At 43.3% G+C, this 17078-nt stretch overlaps 1 protein-coding gene across 6 annotated transcripts in view; it reads left to right on the top strand.

Moving 5' to 3' along the window:
* The first annotated feature begins 15915 nt into the window (after positions 1-15915).
* Positions 15916-17078, top strand: part of Esr1 (estrogen receptor 1) — a 392770-nt gene continuing 391607 nt past the window's right edge. For 2 of the 6 annotated variants that reach the window (XM_017588797.3, XM_039101051.2), the window contains exon 1: positions 15921-16374. The gene's annotated coding sequence lies outside the window, so the exon portion shown is untranslated. Of the gene's footprint in view, positions 16375-17078 lie in introns of all 6 variants that reach the window. The other 4 variants (XM_039101049.2, XM_039101033.2, XM_039101029.2 and 1 more) reach the window with 4 other exon arrangements.

Genomic DNA, 17078 nt, shown 5'->3' on the forward strand with positions numbered 1-17078 from the left:
TGGTAATTGATCTATTTAGCTTTCTCCACAATTCCTTAGGTTAATTCTAGTGACTTATCTTTTTCTAGGGAGACTTACCAGGTAGATCTCCCCTCCCCCTGCCGGGGACTCTACCCAGATAATCTGAAACTTGTAAAAAGGAAAGCACATGTCTCAAAAGAAGCTACTAATGAGTCAAAGTGTATGCAGATATGATTCAAGGAGGAGGAGGGGCCAGATTCCAGCTCAAGCAAGCAAGAAGAAGCAGTTTTGACCACTGCTTCTAGCTTTATCAAGAAAGATACAGGAGCAGAGGGCTGCGGGCTCTTCACCCCTGCTTAAGGGGAGCTGCTGAGACAAGCATGTGAAGTTTCTGCATGGAAACTAAGAGAAGCCATTTCCTGAAGTTGTGAACGTAAACTCTGGGTTGTGTTGGAGACTCCCAGATGTTGGAGATGCCAGCACCTTGGGATACCTACCAAGGACTGCTGTAAGCAGGGCATGGAATCGGCACACAGGAGAGGAGGGTGCTACAGTCAAGAAATCTGGAAGGACTAGGAGATCTGAAGAGCCCTTTGACTGCAGACATGGCAATGCAGGATTTGGAGTTTTCCCTGTGCGGTTTCACTCTTGCCTTGGTCTAGTATTTCTTGAGAGAGAGAGAGAGCGAGAGAGAGAGAGAGAGAGAGAGAGAGAGAGAGAGAGAGAGAGAGAGAGAGTGTTTCCCCCTCTCTCCCTTTTGGCATGGTAATGTCTATACTGTGCCATTGGACGAATGGAATTCTCCTTCTAGTTTTGCAGATATTTACAGTTAAGAGATTGCTCTCGGTCATAGAAGGGAGCTTTTGAGGTTGGACTGAATGTATTTTGCATTGAGATGTGGCTACAAGCCCATGGGGGCCAGGGAGGAGAATGTGATGGTTTGAATAAGGACGAACCCCATACACACTTATATTTGAAGGTCTGGTTTCCAGGTGGTGGACTGTTTAGGAAGGATCAGGAGGAGATGTGTGTATGTGTGTGTGGGGGGCTTTGAGATTTCAAAAGCACAAGCCAGCCCAGTCCTGCCCTTCTGTTGCTTCTGTTTTATTGCTAAGATATGAGCTCTCAGTCACTGCTTCAGGGCCATGCCTGCCTGCTGCCATGCTCCCTGCCATAGGTCATAGACTCACCCTCTGCAGCTGTAAACAGCCCATAATTAATTAAACACTTCCTTTTATAAGTTGCCTTGGTCATGGCAATGGAACGGTAACCAAGACAAATGGTTATGTGGTTAGGGCTGTGGGTAAGCTGCCGGAATGTATTCTAAGAAGTTTTCTAAGTGCCTGGGAAGTTCCAGATAATTCCTGTCTTCCCTTGTATCCGTTCCTTACGGTCTTATTACCACCATAGGGTATTTGAAGTAGAATGAGAGGAAAATATCAATGTTATGACTCTGAGATAAATATATTAATATACAGCATCGTAATGATTTGAAAAGGCTACTTTAGGATTTAAAATTTTTTTCTTAGAACACTACTGTTTTCCACTTATTAAAAAACAGAAAAACAAGGTGCTATCCCATAGCTCATAACTTGGTAGTATAATTTATCATTACGCATTAAGGATAGTTTGGGACCCATAAGTTAAGCTTAAAGTGAAAGGAAATTAACAGCATTCAAAATGCCTTCAGGAATCTAGACTGTATTTTAAGGGTGCCCTGTCAGATCACTGCAGGAAGATTACTGTATGGACCAGGTGGGGGCAGCAGAGAGCCAACCGAGGTCTATGGAATGGACCGCCAGCATCTGTCTTTGGAGTACTAGGTGTCTGTGGAGAGGCAGATAACTTTGGAAGAGGAGTCAGGGCTTCAATTCTAGCTGAGAGGGGAGGGAAGAAAAAGAAACGCCATGGAGGTTCCGAATGTATCGGGAGCAGGAGTTGAAGGACTGCACAGTACGCAGTAGTACACAGTATACGGTATACAGATGTAGAAGTACTCTAAGAACGTGGTACAAAAAGCAGAGACAGAAAAGGCCGGCCACTGCTTCACTAACGTTCCTTTTGTACCTTCCCAATATGGTGGGTCAGCTCCTTGTTCAATCCTGCTGGATCTTCCAAAGGCAGTAGCTGCAAATGAACTGAGACTGGAGGAAACCCACCCACCCACTCCTCTTGACCTGGGTTTGCCGCGGAGGATCTGGTTTCCATTAAAAAATACTGAGCCGGGGGCTGGGGATTTAGCTCAGTGGTAGAGCGCTTACCTAGGAAGCGCAAGGCCCTGGGTTCGGTCCCCAGCTCCGAAAAAAAAAAAACCAAAAAAAAAAAAAAAAAAATACTGAGCCAAACACAGAACACTTGGACCACTTGGATCAGGATCAGGGCCTGGAGATGTATTAGTACATCTTCTGGAAGATTGTTCGCAAGCATGAAAGACATGTAGTTTTGAGCTCCGGTTTACTTACGGGTTCACCGCTTGCAACACGGTATGCTCCCTGTGCGGTCCCATTATAATTATCTTCAAACCGTGCTAATGAGCTGAGCCAATACACGGGCAGCCTCCTCTCCTCTGACTTGGCACCCTCACACGTTGAATTTAGCACCCCTCATGGGAAGACGTTCTGGAGAGCCTGGGTTTGCAGTCCTTCTCATATTCCCTCTCTACTCGTGTAAATTACTAGAGAGACTGTAATAAAGCACATCCTCGAATCCTAGCAGATGGCCGCTTACCTCAAGGCATGTGGACACCCCCAACTACTAGGAGAAGAAAGAGACATTTGGCTACTTCCCTGGAGCTAATTATAACCATGTTTGAATTTTTGTAGACAACCTGGAAATGGGCGTAGAGTAGGAAGAAAGAAAACCAAAGGCAGAATGCAGGGAAGAGTTCTGCAAAAGAAGAGATGTCCGAGTTAGGCTTCAGGACACATGACTCCGAACCCCGATTCTCCTGGGAGAAATAGATGGATGCATTTGGTTTCCATGATACAAGGGATACAACTGGTCCCGAGTCTTCCTGGAGATCCAGAAACTTTAACATCTACTTCCTGAACAGAGGGATTAACCTCTTTCTGCCTTGATTTCTCTTCCTGCAAAGTGGGAATTATAGTACTTTCTGACAAGGTCTCAGAACTGTTTCCTTCAGGGGATTGACAAGTATTCAGGAGACGCAAATATTTCTCTGGTGAGAGAGACTCTTTGAGTTGATGCCAGCAAGGAGAACATGTTACCAGCACTGGCAGAGTATATCCCAAGTGCAGCGCAGGGTGTGTGGGGGTTTTGCAGAGACAGCCACTGGTTGGGTTGACTCCATTGCATTGGTCAGCTGTGCTGTTTGTAAACCTTTGGTGTGATGACACTTGTTCTCTATTGTTTGCAATACCCCTTAAAAGCTGAATATAGAACACTAGTCCCAGTGGGTTCTGTTCTTTTTGACTTGGCAAAGGTTGATTGATTTTATTTTTCTTTTGGCCAATGTTTTTCAGTGGCGTGAAATGACCATTTTTTGGTTTCTTTATTTACTTTTTGTCCATATTGTCAATAATAGACTTATGCTGCAAGCCTGGTATAACTTCCGTAACACAGTCTTCAGAGGGAGGAGGGTTTGGGATGAATTAGGAATAGTGTATTGTCTCAGTTTTATTTTCTCAAGAGCCAGAACTGATTCTTAGGAGTTAGGTGTTTTTGACTAATGAAAATCCACACATTCTCTTGAGCTGTACTATTTTTTTTTTTTTTTTGGTTCTTTTTTTCGGAGCTGGGGACCGAACCCAGGACCTTGCGCTTCCTAGGCAAGCGCTCTACCACTGAGCTAAATCCCCAACCCCTGAGCTGTACTATTGAATAATCCAAAAACCATGAAGAATAAGCTAGAACAAATGTACTCAAAGAAGCAGGAATTAAGTGTGTAGAAATGGCCACATGAGGAGCCAGTGATGTCATGGTATTCTTTGATTATGTATGAGTGGGGCTCCACGGAACAGGTTTTTAGCAATGGTACAAAAGGTAGGTCCAGGACTGGAAAGATGGCTCAGTGGTTAGGCGCACTGGCTACTCTTCCAGAGGACTTGGGTTTGATGCACAATATCCATGTGGCTCACAACTTCTATAACTCTAGTTTCAGAGATCAACACCCCCTTTTGGTTGCCTTAGACACCATTCATTCATGCAGTGTGTAGGCATACACGTAGGCAACACACCCACACATAAAATAAATAAATTAATAATAATAATAATAATAATAATAATAATAATACAAAATTAAAAAAGAAGAGTTCAGGCCCATCACTTTCACCTCTCTCTGCATAGTAGAATCTCATAGAGATTAAAAAAATATTGATAACCATTTTTATCCTCAGAGACCAGGACCTATGAGGGTATGAATTAGATACAGACATTTGAAAGTCTCTTTAAGGCTATGACAGGCTTGAGAACCACTAAGAACAGGCACTTTCTACATGTCTCCAGGGAAGAAGCCAGCTGATCTGGAATCACTTATGGAGGCGAGCTTCCAGGCACACCTGTAAGGGATTTACTTCCATTAGGTCACTTTCTGAGCCAGTCTCTGAGGGATCATCCTGATTAGATTCATTGAGGTGAAAAGAGCTGCCCTAAGGGAGGGTGGCCCCATTCCCTGAGCTTGGGTCCTAGATTGAATAAAAAGAGGAAACTAATTAAGGCTGAGCACTCATAAATCTTTTCCTCTTGGCTGCAGATGCAATTCAACCCATGCTTCCAGCTCTAATGTCTGGTTTTCTCTTCTATGATGTTTTGCTTCATGGCAACTTCCCTTCCATGAGGCCTTTGTCCATGAGGACTTTCTCTCCGTGATGTCTTCTCCTCCATGAGGACTTCCCTCCATGAGGATTTTGTCCATGAGGACTTCCCCTCCATGAGGACTTTGTCCATGAGGACTTCCCTTCCATGAGGACTTCCTCTCCATGAGGACTTCCTACATGAAGACTTCCCCTGCATGAGGATTTCCTCTCCATGAAGACTTCCCCTTCATGAGGACTTCCCTTCCATGAGGACTTCCCCTCCATGAAGACTTCCTACATGAGGACTTTCTTCATGACAACTTCTCCTTTATAAGGAGATTCCCTTCATGAGGACTTCCCCACCTCAAACTGAACCTAAATATATCACTCCTTCATTAAATTGCTTTTGCTAGGATATTTTATCACAGTAACAGGAAAAGAAGCTATGCCCCCTATGTCTACATAGGTGTTTAGGCCAACTCCCATCAGCAGATTTTATCTCATTTTATGGGCCTCCTCTTTTGACATTGCTTTCATGCTACCTGACTCTCCCTGTCTTTAAAAAAAAGCTTTTAGGGGCTAGAGAAATGACTTAATGATTAAAAGCATTTGATACTCTCTCAGAAGACCTGGGTTTGGTTCCCAGCGATAGCTCACAACCACCTGTGACTCTAGTTCTAGGGTATCTGATGCCTCTTTATGGCCTCTACTGGCACCAGGCACACATATGGTATATACACACACACACACACACTCACACACACACACATCTGTGTATAAATATATATAATACAATAAAATATGAATCCTAAATATGACCCATTCTTTTCTTTCAATGTGCTTCTTATTGAACTGGTGACCCAATTGTGTTTACCTATTCAGTGTATACCACCACCTTGTGCAACCACAACCAGCAGATATAGCCCTTATTGACAAGAACTCAGGTTGGCTGAAAATGAAGTGGATGGACAGAGAGACCTGCTAATGTAATTTGCATCTGCTTGTCTGTTACTTTAGTCATGAATTTAGTATAGATCTGCTAGCACTTGAGAGAATGGAACTCTGGAAAAGTAAATGTGTTAGAGCAAAAGAGGTGGCAGGCCTGGAGAGCAAACCTGGGCAGATGTTGATGACAGGGAGACATCTGAGGTCAGGGAGGGTGGGCGTAGTCAGTATCAGACAAGTACAAGGGATGTGATAGTCCCATGTTGCTAAGTGGGAGTTACTGTCCCTGGAGGTCAATGTTCCATGTGCACATCTATGATTTCCGAAGTCCTATTTAACTCAAGTCCTTTCCACTGACCACTAATTAACTAATTTCCATCTGTCTAATTGCTTCCTCAAATCTGGCATGTCTAAATTCTGAAAAGTTCTTTTTCCTTTAAAACCTGTATATTAGGGGGATTTTCCTGTCATTGTTGGTGCTTGGTACACATCAGAGTTTCTCGAGGGCAGAACATTGGAGTCATTTTGGCCTTTTTTTCTTTTTACCAGGCATTCAATCTGTCAGCAATCATGCTGGCTCTGCCTTTCAAATGTACCCAGCGTAAAAGAAGAGGCCACCATTACACCAGCCCTACTCTTATCTAAGCACCTTTGCTTCCCAGCTGCTGCTGTGGGCAAATGCTAGGGTCCTTCTTAAAGTCACATATTGAAATTACAAGTTCTAATGGGATGGTAACAGGAGGTGCTAGGAGGCAGAAGAGATTGGGAAGAGATCAGCATGATGGAATGCTCAGAAGAAGAGACAGGAGCACTTGCTTCCTATCCAGCTTCCTGTCTGTGTTCCCTGTCAAGAGAGGTATAAGTGGGTGTCCTCCCTGTCTCTATTCCATGCATCTTTTCATCTCATCTCCAGCATCGTTTGGCCATGTCTGTCTATCTTCCTGGCTATTATATTGACCAGCTTGGGACCCTGCAACACATGTCATAATCTAAGTGGCTTAAAAGGTGGAAATCTGTTTCTCATAGTTCTGAAAGACCGAGACCCACCCATTTACTAGCATGCTCTGATTCTGGGGTCCTGAAAATGACCTTCCTCCTGTGTTTTGTACACAGTGGAAAGACCCCAATAACCCTCCTTTACAAAGGCACCGATCCTTCAGGAGAGCCCACCTCATGACCCAACAACTATTTGCCAATGCCATGCATTTGATGTTTTAAGGTTTCAGCATGCCCATGAATTTTTTTGTGGCAGAATATAAACTTTAAATCCACAACAATTTGCATCTTACCCTTACTGTACTGAAATCTAAGCTCTTTAAGAGCAACACTTCTTCTGTTTCCACAGACACAATGATTAGAATGGGTGCCTGGCAATGAATAATTTGGTTGAAAAAGATGAGCTGGAATACATAATCTCTAAGAACCTATCCAAGCAACTGGGATAGTTTGTTCCCTTGTGGCCAACTCTTGCCTTGAATCCTGGTCTCCCAGGGGTAGAATTCCCTACCTAGGGGAAAACCAGATGCTCTTAGGATATTTTATTTTTATGCTTGTCTGAGACAAATGCCTCCTCACCTGCATACTGCCTGGGATGGCTTCAGGTCAGTTTGCTCAGAGCCATCCGGCTCCGTCTTCTCATCTCTTATGGTCTCTCCTTCTGGTCTGGGTCTTAACTTCTTATTTTCCCATTAAACAAAAGCACTGCTAGTCCCCACTTACTACTCAGCTTCTGCGGTGGTGATGCATTGGTCCTAGCTCTGCCTGGGCACAGCTTTGAATGATTTTTGTTTTTATGTCTGGTGGGCCTGCTTTGCAGACCCTAAAATAATGATTCTTCCTAAAGTTGTGAGAGGCAGCATAGATATCTGAACATCAGTGGGCAGAAGTGGCTTCAAAACAACTAAGAGAATCCCAGGCATCATCCCATGCCTGTGTCTGTGTCATCCCTCCTACCCCCATTGGCCTAATAGGTTGGGATGTCCAAAGCACATACTGGGACACAAAGGCCTGAACTCAGCATTACAGTATCAGAAGGTTTCCCTACGGAGGGTTAGGCGAGGGGTGGAGGTATCTGTGAGGGTCTGTGACTCCAAATCTTGCCTTTCCAGTGCATTCTGAAGGCACTGTCCTTAGGCTGCCTTAGGCCTGCTAGATTGCTGAGGATCTTGAGTTCTTGGATGTAAGGCCATTGTCAGGGCTCTGACTGTTGACCTTGTCAGATAGAAGCCTGGAGAAGCACCCACGACTGTGGAAATTGGAACTTGTTCCTGGACTATTTCACAATACCTTTCTCCAGGAAAGGAAAAAAAATAGGCCTTATTCTTTTTTGCTTGCAGTGTTATATAACCCAACCTTTCTCCTGCTTCTCCTGCTGGTTCCAACGCTGTTCTTTTTCTTTTCTTTTTCTTTTCTCTAAGTAAATAGTGTATACACACACACACACACACACACACACACACACACACACACACACACACACACTGCACACACTGGCCTGGCCTGCCTTCTCCACTTCTGTGCTTTTGAGGAACTGGCCACTCTGTTGAGTGTCCAGTGGTGCCCACAGCTGGACACTAGCCAGAGCTTCATTTATGCATCTTCCTTAGAGTATGGATTCTACCAGGAGTCCTATTAATCCTCTCAGTGACTAGAAAGCCAGGTTCCACCTGTAGTTACCACCATGGCTTTGAAACACTTGTTTACCATTTGAAGCCTTTCATTGTTGTTTAAGTGTTGTCTCCTAAGGGCAGAGCCTTGCACAAGGCACTGGAAAGGGCAAAGTCTGGAGTCACAGACCCTCACATATACCTCCACCCCTCGCCTAACCCTCCATAGGGAAACCTTCTGATACTGTAATGCTGACTTCAGGCCTTTGTGTTCTAGTTTGTGCTTTGGACATCCCATCAACAATCTTCCCCCACCCAGGCAACTCTTTTATAGCCTGGCCACGCCTTCTTCCTTCTCCTTTTTACTTCCCGTGTGCTTCTATGGGAGAAAGTAGATAATGTCATTGATTTTCCAAGAACTACTCTCACATCTCTGTTTCCTCTGATATGATGTTTTCCTGGTGTGATCAGGAGGGACATATTGGCTCGGCATGTGGTGCGCACCTGAATCTAGGTGCTCGTGAGGTTTTTACAAATTGTGAAGAAACAGCATACATGATCATGACTTTCATTTAAAGTGACAGAGTCATTCATATGGTCCTCAACTTTGTGGAGGCTTCAGGGAAGATCTGACGAAGTCTCCAGACTCTTCCTTCAGATAAATGTGTGTATTTATGTGCCCAAAGTTCAGGTAGGATTTTAGGGGTTCCAAGTGCCCTGGAACAACCCATGTGGGTGTTTGTCTTGGAGGGTGGGTAGAGTGAACCAGGAGAGTACAGGCTGGTTTTTTCAAACAGAGGTGGCATTATGTAATAATCAGTTTAGTTGAGAGAAAAATGACATATTCATACACAAAGGCCCTTATTGTTATATATTTTATGCACATTTACCACATAGGATTATTTAGTAATCTAAATCCTTGCTCTTTATTTCCCAATTATACTTATTACTGTGAAACTTGGATGTTATATGCTAGCTCTAATGTAACTTTCTAATTTTCTTGTGTACTTGTTGTGTATGTGTTTGTGTGAACATAGGTACATTATTTGATTGCTTTCCATGTAGTTTTTTTGTAACAGAGTTTGTCTTGCCTATTTTCCTATTGCTGTGAAGAGACACCATGACCAAAAGTGAGCATTTAATTGGGGCCTTGCTTATAGTCTTAGAAGGTGACTATAGCCATCATGTCAGGGAAGTATGACGGCAGGCAAGCAGGCATGGTGCTGCAAGGTATTTGAGAGCTTATGTCTGATCCAAAGGCATGAGGCAGAGAGCTAGAGATTGGGTCTGTCACAGATTTTTCAAATATCCTCAAAGCTACCACCAGTGACACACCAAGGCCACAGCCCCTCTAACAAGGTCACACCTCCTCCAACAAGGCCACACCTCTTTCAAGGCCACACCCCCAATCCTGCTTAAATAATTCCACCAACTAGGAACTAAGCATTCAAATGTGTGAGCTTTTCCAGGCTATTCTCTTTGAAATCACCACAGGGTCTCATTGAACCTGATTCAGCTCTGCTGGCCAGTGAGCTGGAGTGATCTGATCTGTCTGTGACTGCCTCCCCCAACTGGGCTTACAGGCACATGTTGTCATGCTTAACTTTTTATGTGGGTGCTAAGGATGCGAACTTGGATCCTCACGCTTATCAGCAAGTGCTTTGCCGGTGGAGTCATTTCTCCAGATCCTATCTAGCTAATTTCATTCTCTCAGAATTCACTAGTGCTGTTGGGCCAAGAGTGTCTACACTGATGACAGTCATAGTCATTAACGTGGGTAGGACTCTCCTGTTGCCAGATTGTAGGGCAGAGCACTTCCAGCAGAGCAGATTCTTCAGTCCATTTCCCATCTGGTTCTCAGTTCCTAGCAAGGCTTCCCTTTGCTCTTGATGGTGGAGATATATATATATATATATCCCCCAGAAAAAAGCATCCATTTTTTTCCCTGAGATTCTGCCATTTGAGCAGTTGATCCTAGCTCTATGTAAAAGCTCTGTGCTGCATTTAAAAATAATTTCCTTATGACTGTAGCTCCTTGTCCTTGGGTGCAATTGGTGACTTTTTTTTCACCAGAAGTTAGTTGATGAAAAGAAACTGTTGTAAGGGCCACCCATCTCTGTTGTTTTAATAAGCAAATAATTTTATTAATTCTTTTAGAAGTTTTTACAACTTGATTGGTAAATTTTACCCCCAATTCTTTTTCTTATCTCCTTCCCCATCTCCCAATCCACTAACTCCATGTCCTTAATTTTTTTTTAAATAACCTATTGAGTTCACTGTGCTCTTCATATACTTCTTGATATAGGTCCATCCACTGGAGTATGGTCAGCCTACTAGGAGCCACACCCTTAAGGAAATCTGACCTTTTCTCCCCCAGAGGCTGTCCACTATCCCACAGCTCCTCCATTAGAGGTGGAAACCATGTGAATCCCTTCCCATCCCATGCTACGGTGTTAGCTGGCTTGATCTTGTGTAGGCAGCCCCAGAGCTCAGGGACGCAGTTGTTCTGTTAGGCTTATAAGAGGGTGCGTTTTAGTTCTGGTCTCCCTTGACTTCTGGCTCTTACAATCTTTCTGTTCCAGTCTTCTCTGAGGGCTTGGGGGAGATTGTTGTTCTAGCTATTCCGTTTGTGGCTGAGCACTCCAAAGATGCTCGCTCTCTGCCCTTGGATCAGTTGTGGGTTTCCGTGATAACTGCCGTTCTCTGGACAAAGAGATTTCTCTGATGAAGACTGAGAGCTGCACTACTCCATAGAGAGACACTAATTTATTTAGAAGGCACCTTGTTACCAGGTCCACTAAGTATCATACTATTAGTAAGTTCAGCCGTGGGGCTCATGAACTCCCCAGCCTTGGGTTCTTGGCCAGACTTACAGCAACAAGCATGAGTTTCCTTCACCCTTCTCTGACTTGTAGTTTGACCTTGCCTTCCACAGAAAAGTCTGTGAAGTCTGTGTTTGTGTATCTGGAAACTGGAAAGGGTGGGGTTTAGAGAGAGGGTTTGGGAAGGTCAGTGGATGTCTTAAGAAAACTTTGCATTTATTTATTTAATGTGCACATATGTTTGCATGTGTGGAAGTCAGAGGACAGTTTGCTGGAATTTGTTCTCTTCTTCATCATGTGGGATCTGGAGTTTGTACCCAGGTCATCAGGCATGGGAGCAAACATCTTTACCCACTGAGCCATCTCACTGGGCCCCTAGAGCGATTTTTGAGTAGAGTGTACACTGTTTTTACTGTAAATCACCACATATGTGATTCTACAAACATGAAAGCCCACGAATCTTAACAGAAAACTTTGCATAATAATTTCCTGGTAGGGGTTTTTGTTGGTTGCTTGATTCATACTTTTCCTGTGTGGTGAAGTCTTTCTACTAATGGCTTAATGTTGACTTGAATCAGATCATTTCTAAAGTATTTACAAGCTATTTTCTGAAAGAAGACAGCTCCCACCCCATTTCTGCCCATTGAGGACGTCTTTACCCTTAGAAGCTTCAGTTAGAGCTTTAATGTTGAGGGAAGGGAGTAGCCTCCTTGGATGTTGGCCACACCATCGTGATGTTGCCAACCCCATCCCATCCCTGTACACTGCAAATACAACTGCTGGGTTTTGTGTCTCCTATGACAGCACGTGAAGTACAGAAGAAGATGTCCTCAGCCTCCTAATGATAAGTTACCGCAGAACGTCAGATCTATGTGAGTGTGAGATCTATGTGAGTGTGGCAAATGGAGTGAGGTAGTTGTGGGTCCAGGGTCCAATGCCCGCTAATCTCTGCTGACTGATTTTTCTCTGCCCATTGATAACTTCACTTAACTAGGAGTCTTTGCTTCCTGTGTCTTCTACTGTACTACCCCAAGATGTCCTTGCAGAGGCCCACTACCCTGTCGAAGCTTAAAAATTCATATTCCTGAGAGCCCCCTGTAGTTGGCTATTATGTTCATTAATTTTCTTGTTGCCATGATAGAATACATGAGATAAAAATTTCATGTAGAAAAGACTTATGTTGGTTTATGGTTTGAATGGTTCCAGTCCATCAAGAGGACAAGGTTTGGTGGAGTTCACTGCCACAGGACCAAGAGGCTAGAATTCCTCACACACTGGAGTTCGAGAAGCAGGCCAGAATTACGACTTAGCTATAACCAACAGGCTTAGATTCCAGCTGCCTGCATTCCCTAATCACATCCCACTTTTAAGAGGTTTACAATCTCCCTAAAGAGAGCCACTGGCTGAGAACTACACATGGGAGAATATTTCACATTCAAACCGCAGTACTAACAATCAATTCTGATGTCTTAGATCCAGTGCAAGATCACTGGTCAAGCAGATGCCTAATAGTTACTCAATTAACAATTAGAGGCAGGAGATAGGAAGATACCAGGCAACAGGAGCTATGGACTGGACAATTTCTTTACCGAAGTGGCTGGGTAAGTGGTCAGGGACTGTTTGCTATCTCCAGGTAGGAGATCTCAATTTGAGTTTCTCTTTATAAGGAGAACCAGAAATTCATGGCTACTTTCTCCAGTGTGGTGGAATTGAGAGAGCCTTTGAGCCGTGCTCAGTGGAAGCATGGTTAATAAAGACAAATGGAGAATTGGGGCAATTACCTATATATTTGAGTCTCAAGATCTGCTATCATCTGGGGTTTTGTACAAAAACACACACTCCAAATAAAAAAAATATTTTAGCCTGAATCACCCGTATCATAGCAAGATTTTACTTGAATGACCCAGACAGACTACATCAATTTTCTGCTTTCCTTTGCTGTGGAAACTGGGCTGTTAGTGGTTACTTTGGAAATAAAAGAATGTATCAAAGAAAAAAACCCAAAAAACAAAATACAAAAACCAAGGTTGTAACCTAGAAAAACTTCTAGAATTCCATCGTTTGGTGTTTCTTAATAAAGTGAATCACATGAAGAGGGGTCGCATAGGCTGGGCCTCTCTTATTATTGATAAGGATGTAGCAGATGGCATGCTCTTGATGAAAGGTTATTTTACATGTGGAAGTACACATGTGCGGAAATGAGGGAGACACCCCGCTTCACTTGGAATGGTCCTGAAGATTTGATTGGTTCTGTATTTGTTTCAATTGTACCACCGTCCACTTCTTCAGTTAAATTGTCCTCTGTTATTCATCATTCAGTTAGTCTAATACTGTTAAATACAGTCTAATTAGACGTTTTTCCATCAAAGGAGAGTTTTGCCCCATGAAAAAGCACAGAATATTTTAAAACAATGTTTTTTTGGTCTTGGCAAACATCTACCTACCTACCTACCTACCTACCTACCTACCTACCTACCTATCAGTCTCTCTCTCTCTCTCTCTCTCTCTCTCTCTCTCTCTCTCTCTCTCTCTCTCTCTCTCATCTGTAGTGAACTCATGCGAAAGCTAAACTGCGGAACGACTCCAGTACAACACACACCTCCATGTTTGTTGCCTGGGTGCGGTTCTGTGTGTCCTCAGAAGTTGCAGCAGAGGTCTATGGCATGGAGGCTTGACTTGGATCCCTGAGTTTGAATACCGGCTCTAGCCAGTGTATGTAATCTCAGCATCCCATAGCTTCCTTGCCAGTCAGTAGCACCTGGCTTCGTGTTCGTGGGTTGTAAAGTGCTTCGAGCACCTGTCCTGACACCATAGACACCTGCATTCATCTGGAAGACATTTTCTGGTGTTTTCATTCTTTCCCACTTAAGAAAGCATAGTATAGAATGCAAAGGGGGGCATTATAACTGTCCCTTAGGGACACACTGTCTCAGATACATTTTTATATTACACATGTGTATTTGCAAAGAAAAGGGCATAGAGACAGGGGAGAAGGCTCAGTGGATAAGACTGCTTGTTCTGAAGGCATGAGGTCTTGAGTTTGAAACTCTGGCATTGTGTAAAGATGCGGGGCATGGCTATGTGTGGCTGCAATGCCGGCCAACCTACACATTCCATTTCTCTCTGTCTCTGTCTCTGTCTCTGTCTCTCTCTGTCTCTCTGTCTCTCTCTCTCTCTTTCTCTCTCTCTCTGTGTGTGTGTGTGTGTGTGTGTGTGCACGCGTACTCGCATGTGATAGGTGGATCCCAAGAGCTCACTGGCCGAGTAGCCCAGCCAGCTTCCCATTCCCTGTCTCAAGGAAACGCTGTGGAGAGCAACAGAGAAGCACACCAGTGTCTTGCTTTGGCCTCTGCATCATGGACAGAGGTGTGTGCTTCCCTGTGTCTGTCCACTTATTCATATGCATCCCCTCCACAACAAAGCAATACTCGACACTTGCTTCTGAGTCTGATGGATGTTCTATTTAGAGAACTCCTGCCTTAGGTAATTTTCTTCTCTGGATTGATGTGTACAACTGATTCTAACAGGTAGCTAAATGCTATTTGAAAGCATGATTCATCCAACCTGGCAAATCAAATAACAGAGGGATTCAATTAATTTAGAGGGAAAAAAACCACTTGGCTTTTAAAATGTTTGAACTATTCAAAACATTTTGTTGACTCACTTACCTCTCACAGGAAATCATAATAAAAACAATAAAGCCAGGGCCATCTTTGCCATGCTGAGGCTATAAGATTATTCCTTCTATAAATGAGTCTTATTAAGTTTAATGTTCTTTAATTTGAAATAAAACATTTCAGACAAGAAGTAAAACGCATCCCACTCTGTGAGGTCTGGGGGAATTAAATTCAGACACATTTGTGTATTTGAATTATTTTGAGGCCAAACTCACTAGGGTATAGAAAACCGAAGACAACTACGACAATTTATTATAATGAATGTGTAGATCATCAGTCATGAGACATTTGGAGTCTTTTCTTTTCCCAGCCAGTTCTGAGATGCTTTTCTTACCCAGCATGCACCAGTGTTCATGCATAGGGATTGAGACAGTGACCAGAGGGGTCTCTTCTGGTCTTTTGCCTGCTACCATTCTTATTTCCAGAAAAGCATTCTTTCTCAGACTTATAGAATAGGAGAAAAAAACCACAACAAGACATTAAAACAACAACCCAGCATTTAAAGCACATGTTACATAAAACACAACAGATTTTATGAGCTATTAAAATTTCAAAAGGTCTAAAAATATTAAGGGTCTGTGGATCAGAGGTAATGTGTTTGGTTAGCACATCAAAGTTTTGGGCCTATCCCTAGTACCAAAAAGGAAAATAAATTTAATATATTTTTAATCTCAGATTATTACTTCAGAGAATTTGTCTCTGAGTTTAAAAAAAAAAGAAAAGAGAAACAAACAAAATAAGTTTTTAAAAAGTCAGTCATATTGGCTAATGCCTGTAATTTTAGCATTTAGGGATCCTGAGAGTTTAAGGCTCTGAACTGCAGAGTGAGACCTTGTCTCAACAAAACAAAACAGAACAAAACAAAACAAAATGCAAGATTAAATCCCCAAAGCAAACAGGACTTGTAAATCACATCAGGAAATGTCAAGCAGTTTATAGAAGGCTCATACACCTGAAGGATTTCAGAGTTAGCTCGGGCTAAGCTGGTGCAAGTTTCCAAAATCAGGAACACCATTAATCAGTGACAAGAATTGCTGAGCGACTGGCTTAGCTCTTTGAGTCAATGAGTGAAAGAGAAACTCTGAGAAGCGCTCACCTTAGAAACACCCTTATTACCCTTAGCTAATTTTGGGTGAGGAAAATTTGTGTGCAGAAAGAACGCTTTCTTATTTTATTTTTCCAAGTCAACATGCTCGTCTAGACTTTGAGCTTTATTGCAAGGAAAGAGAAAATGGGTTGGATCACCTTTAAAAAAAAAAAAAAGTCTCAGCTAGCTTCACCAGAAGCTTGTCCCTCTGCAAACATCTATCTGTAGGCAAACGCTGAGAAAGTTGGAATCAGGCCTGGCTGGAGAGAGGAAAGCCACCCCCTCCCCTATTATCCGGAGCAGAGTTTCCAATCCCAGTCAAGTGGTGGTGCTAGCTCTTTGCTTCCGAGTCTGCATTTCCTAATTTCATGGTCATAACAGCCTCCGAACGGATTCTACCAAAACCGAAAACACAAGGCTCCATGCTCAGCAGCCCTGTGACGCCAGGAGAGGCCAATGCCCCCTCCTCTGCCATTGTCTAGCCTAAGAAGGCAGTCTCTGGGCGACATTCTTCTAAAGCAGGTACTTCTATTTATCTCCATTTCTTTACAATTTCCCCCCCTTTCGGCTATAATGTGCTACTGTGTGCAATCAGGATGGAGTCTCAGAGTTCACTTCTGTGAAAATATGCCCATTTTTCTCTCGCTCATTGCTCCAGGGATATTTTATAAAGTTTCTGGCAACCGTTATCATGTTAAACCTGACCTTGGTCCCATGGAAATTCACTCTGGGAGCTACATTCAGCTGAGTCAGACACAGTTATCTGTTCGTAGTGCAGCACTGACAGGCTCTCTCTGCCTGCCTCAGATCGCGTGTATTTATTGGTCCCAGGTCGAGCTATGGGGGATTCTGTATGGTTGAAACGTGCGCGAGTTTAAAAAAGTTCCTGCTCAGACTTCCCTCTGTACTCGTCTCAACATGACCTCGTTTCTTAATCTTCGGTGCCGTGAGCTTATGTGAGCTTGATCTAAGCGACTGCAAAAAGCCATCATCTGTTTTCCTGAATAGGCAAACGAGTTTTCTGAAAAGCTACGCAATCTAGTAATGCATCTTGTCTTGAAGTTGCCCTACAATTGTAGGCAAGTTCTGAGCCCTGTGGGTTTGGGTTTGGTTCTCTCTAACCTGAAAATAACCATGGGAAACTGCTTTTTTTTTTTTTTTTTTTTTTTTTGAGGCAAGGTGGTATGCGGGTTAAGGACGGTGCCACAGAGCGAGTGCCACTTGTC

Source organism: Rattus norvegicus, chromosome 1 (assembly GCF_036323735.1).
Source record: "Rattus norvegicus strain BN/NHsdMcwi chromosome 1, GRCr8, whole genome shotgun sequence".
Taxonomy (NCBI): domain Eukaryota; kingdom Metazoa; phylum Chordata; class Mammalia; order Rodentia; family Muridae; genus Rattus; species Rattus norvegicus.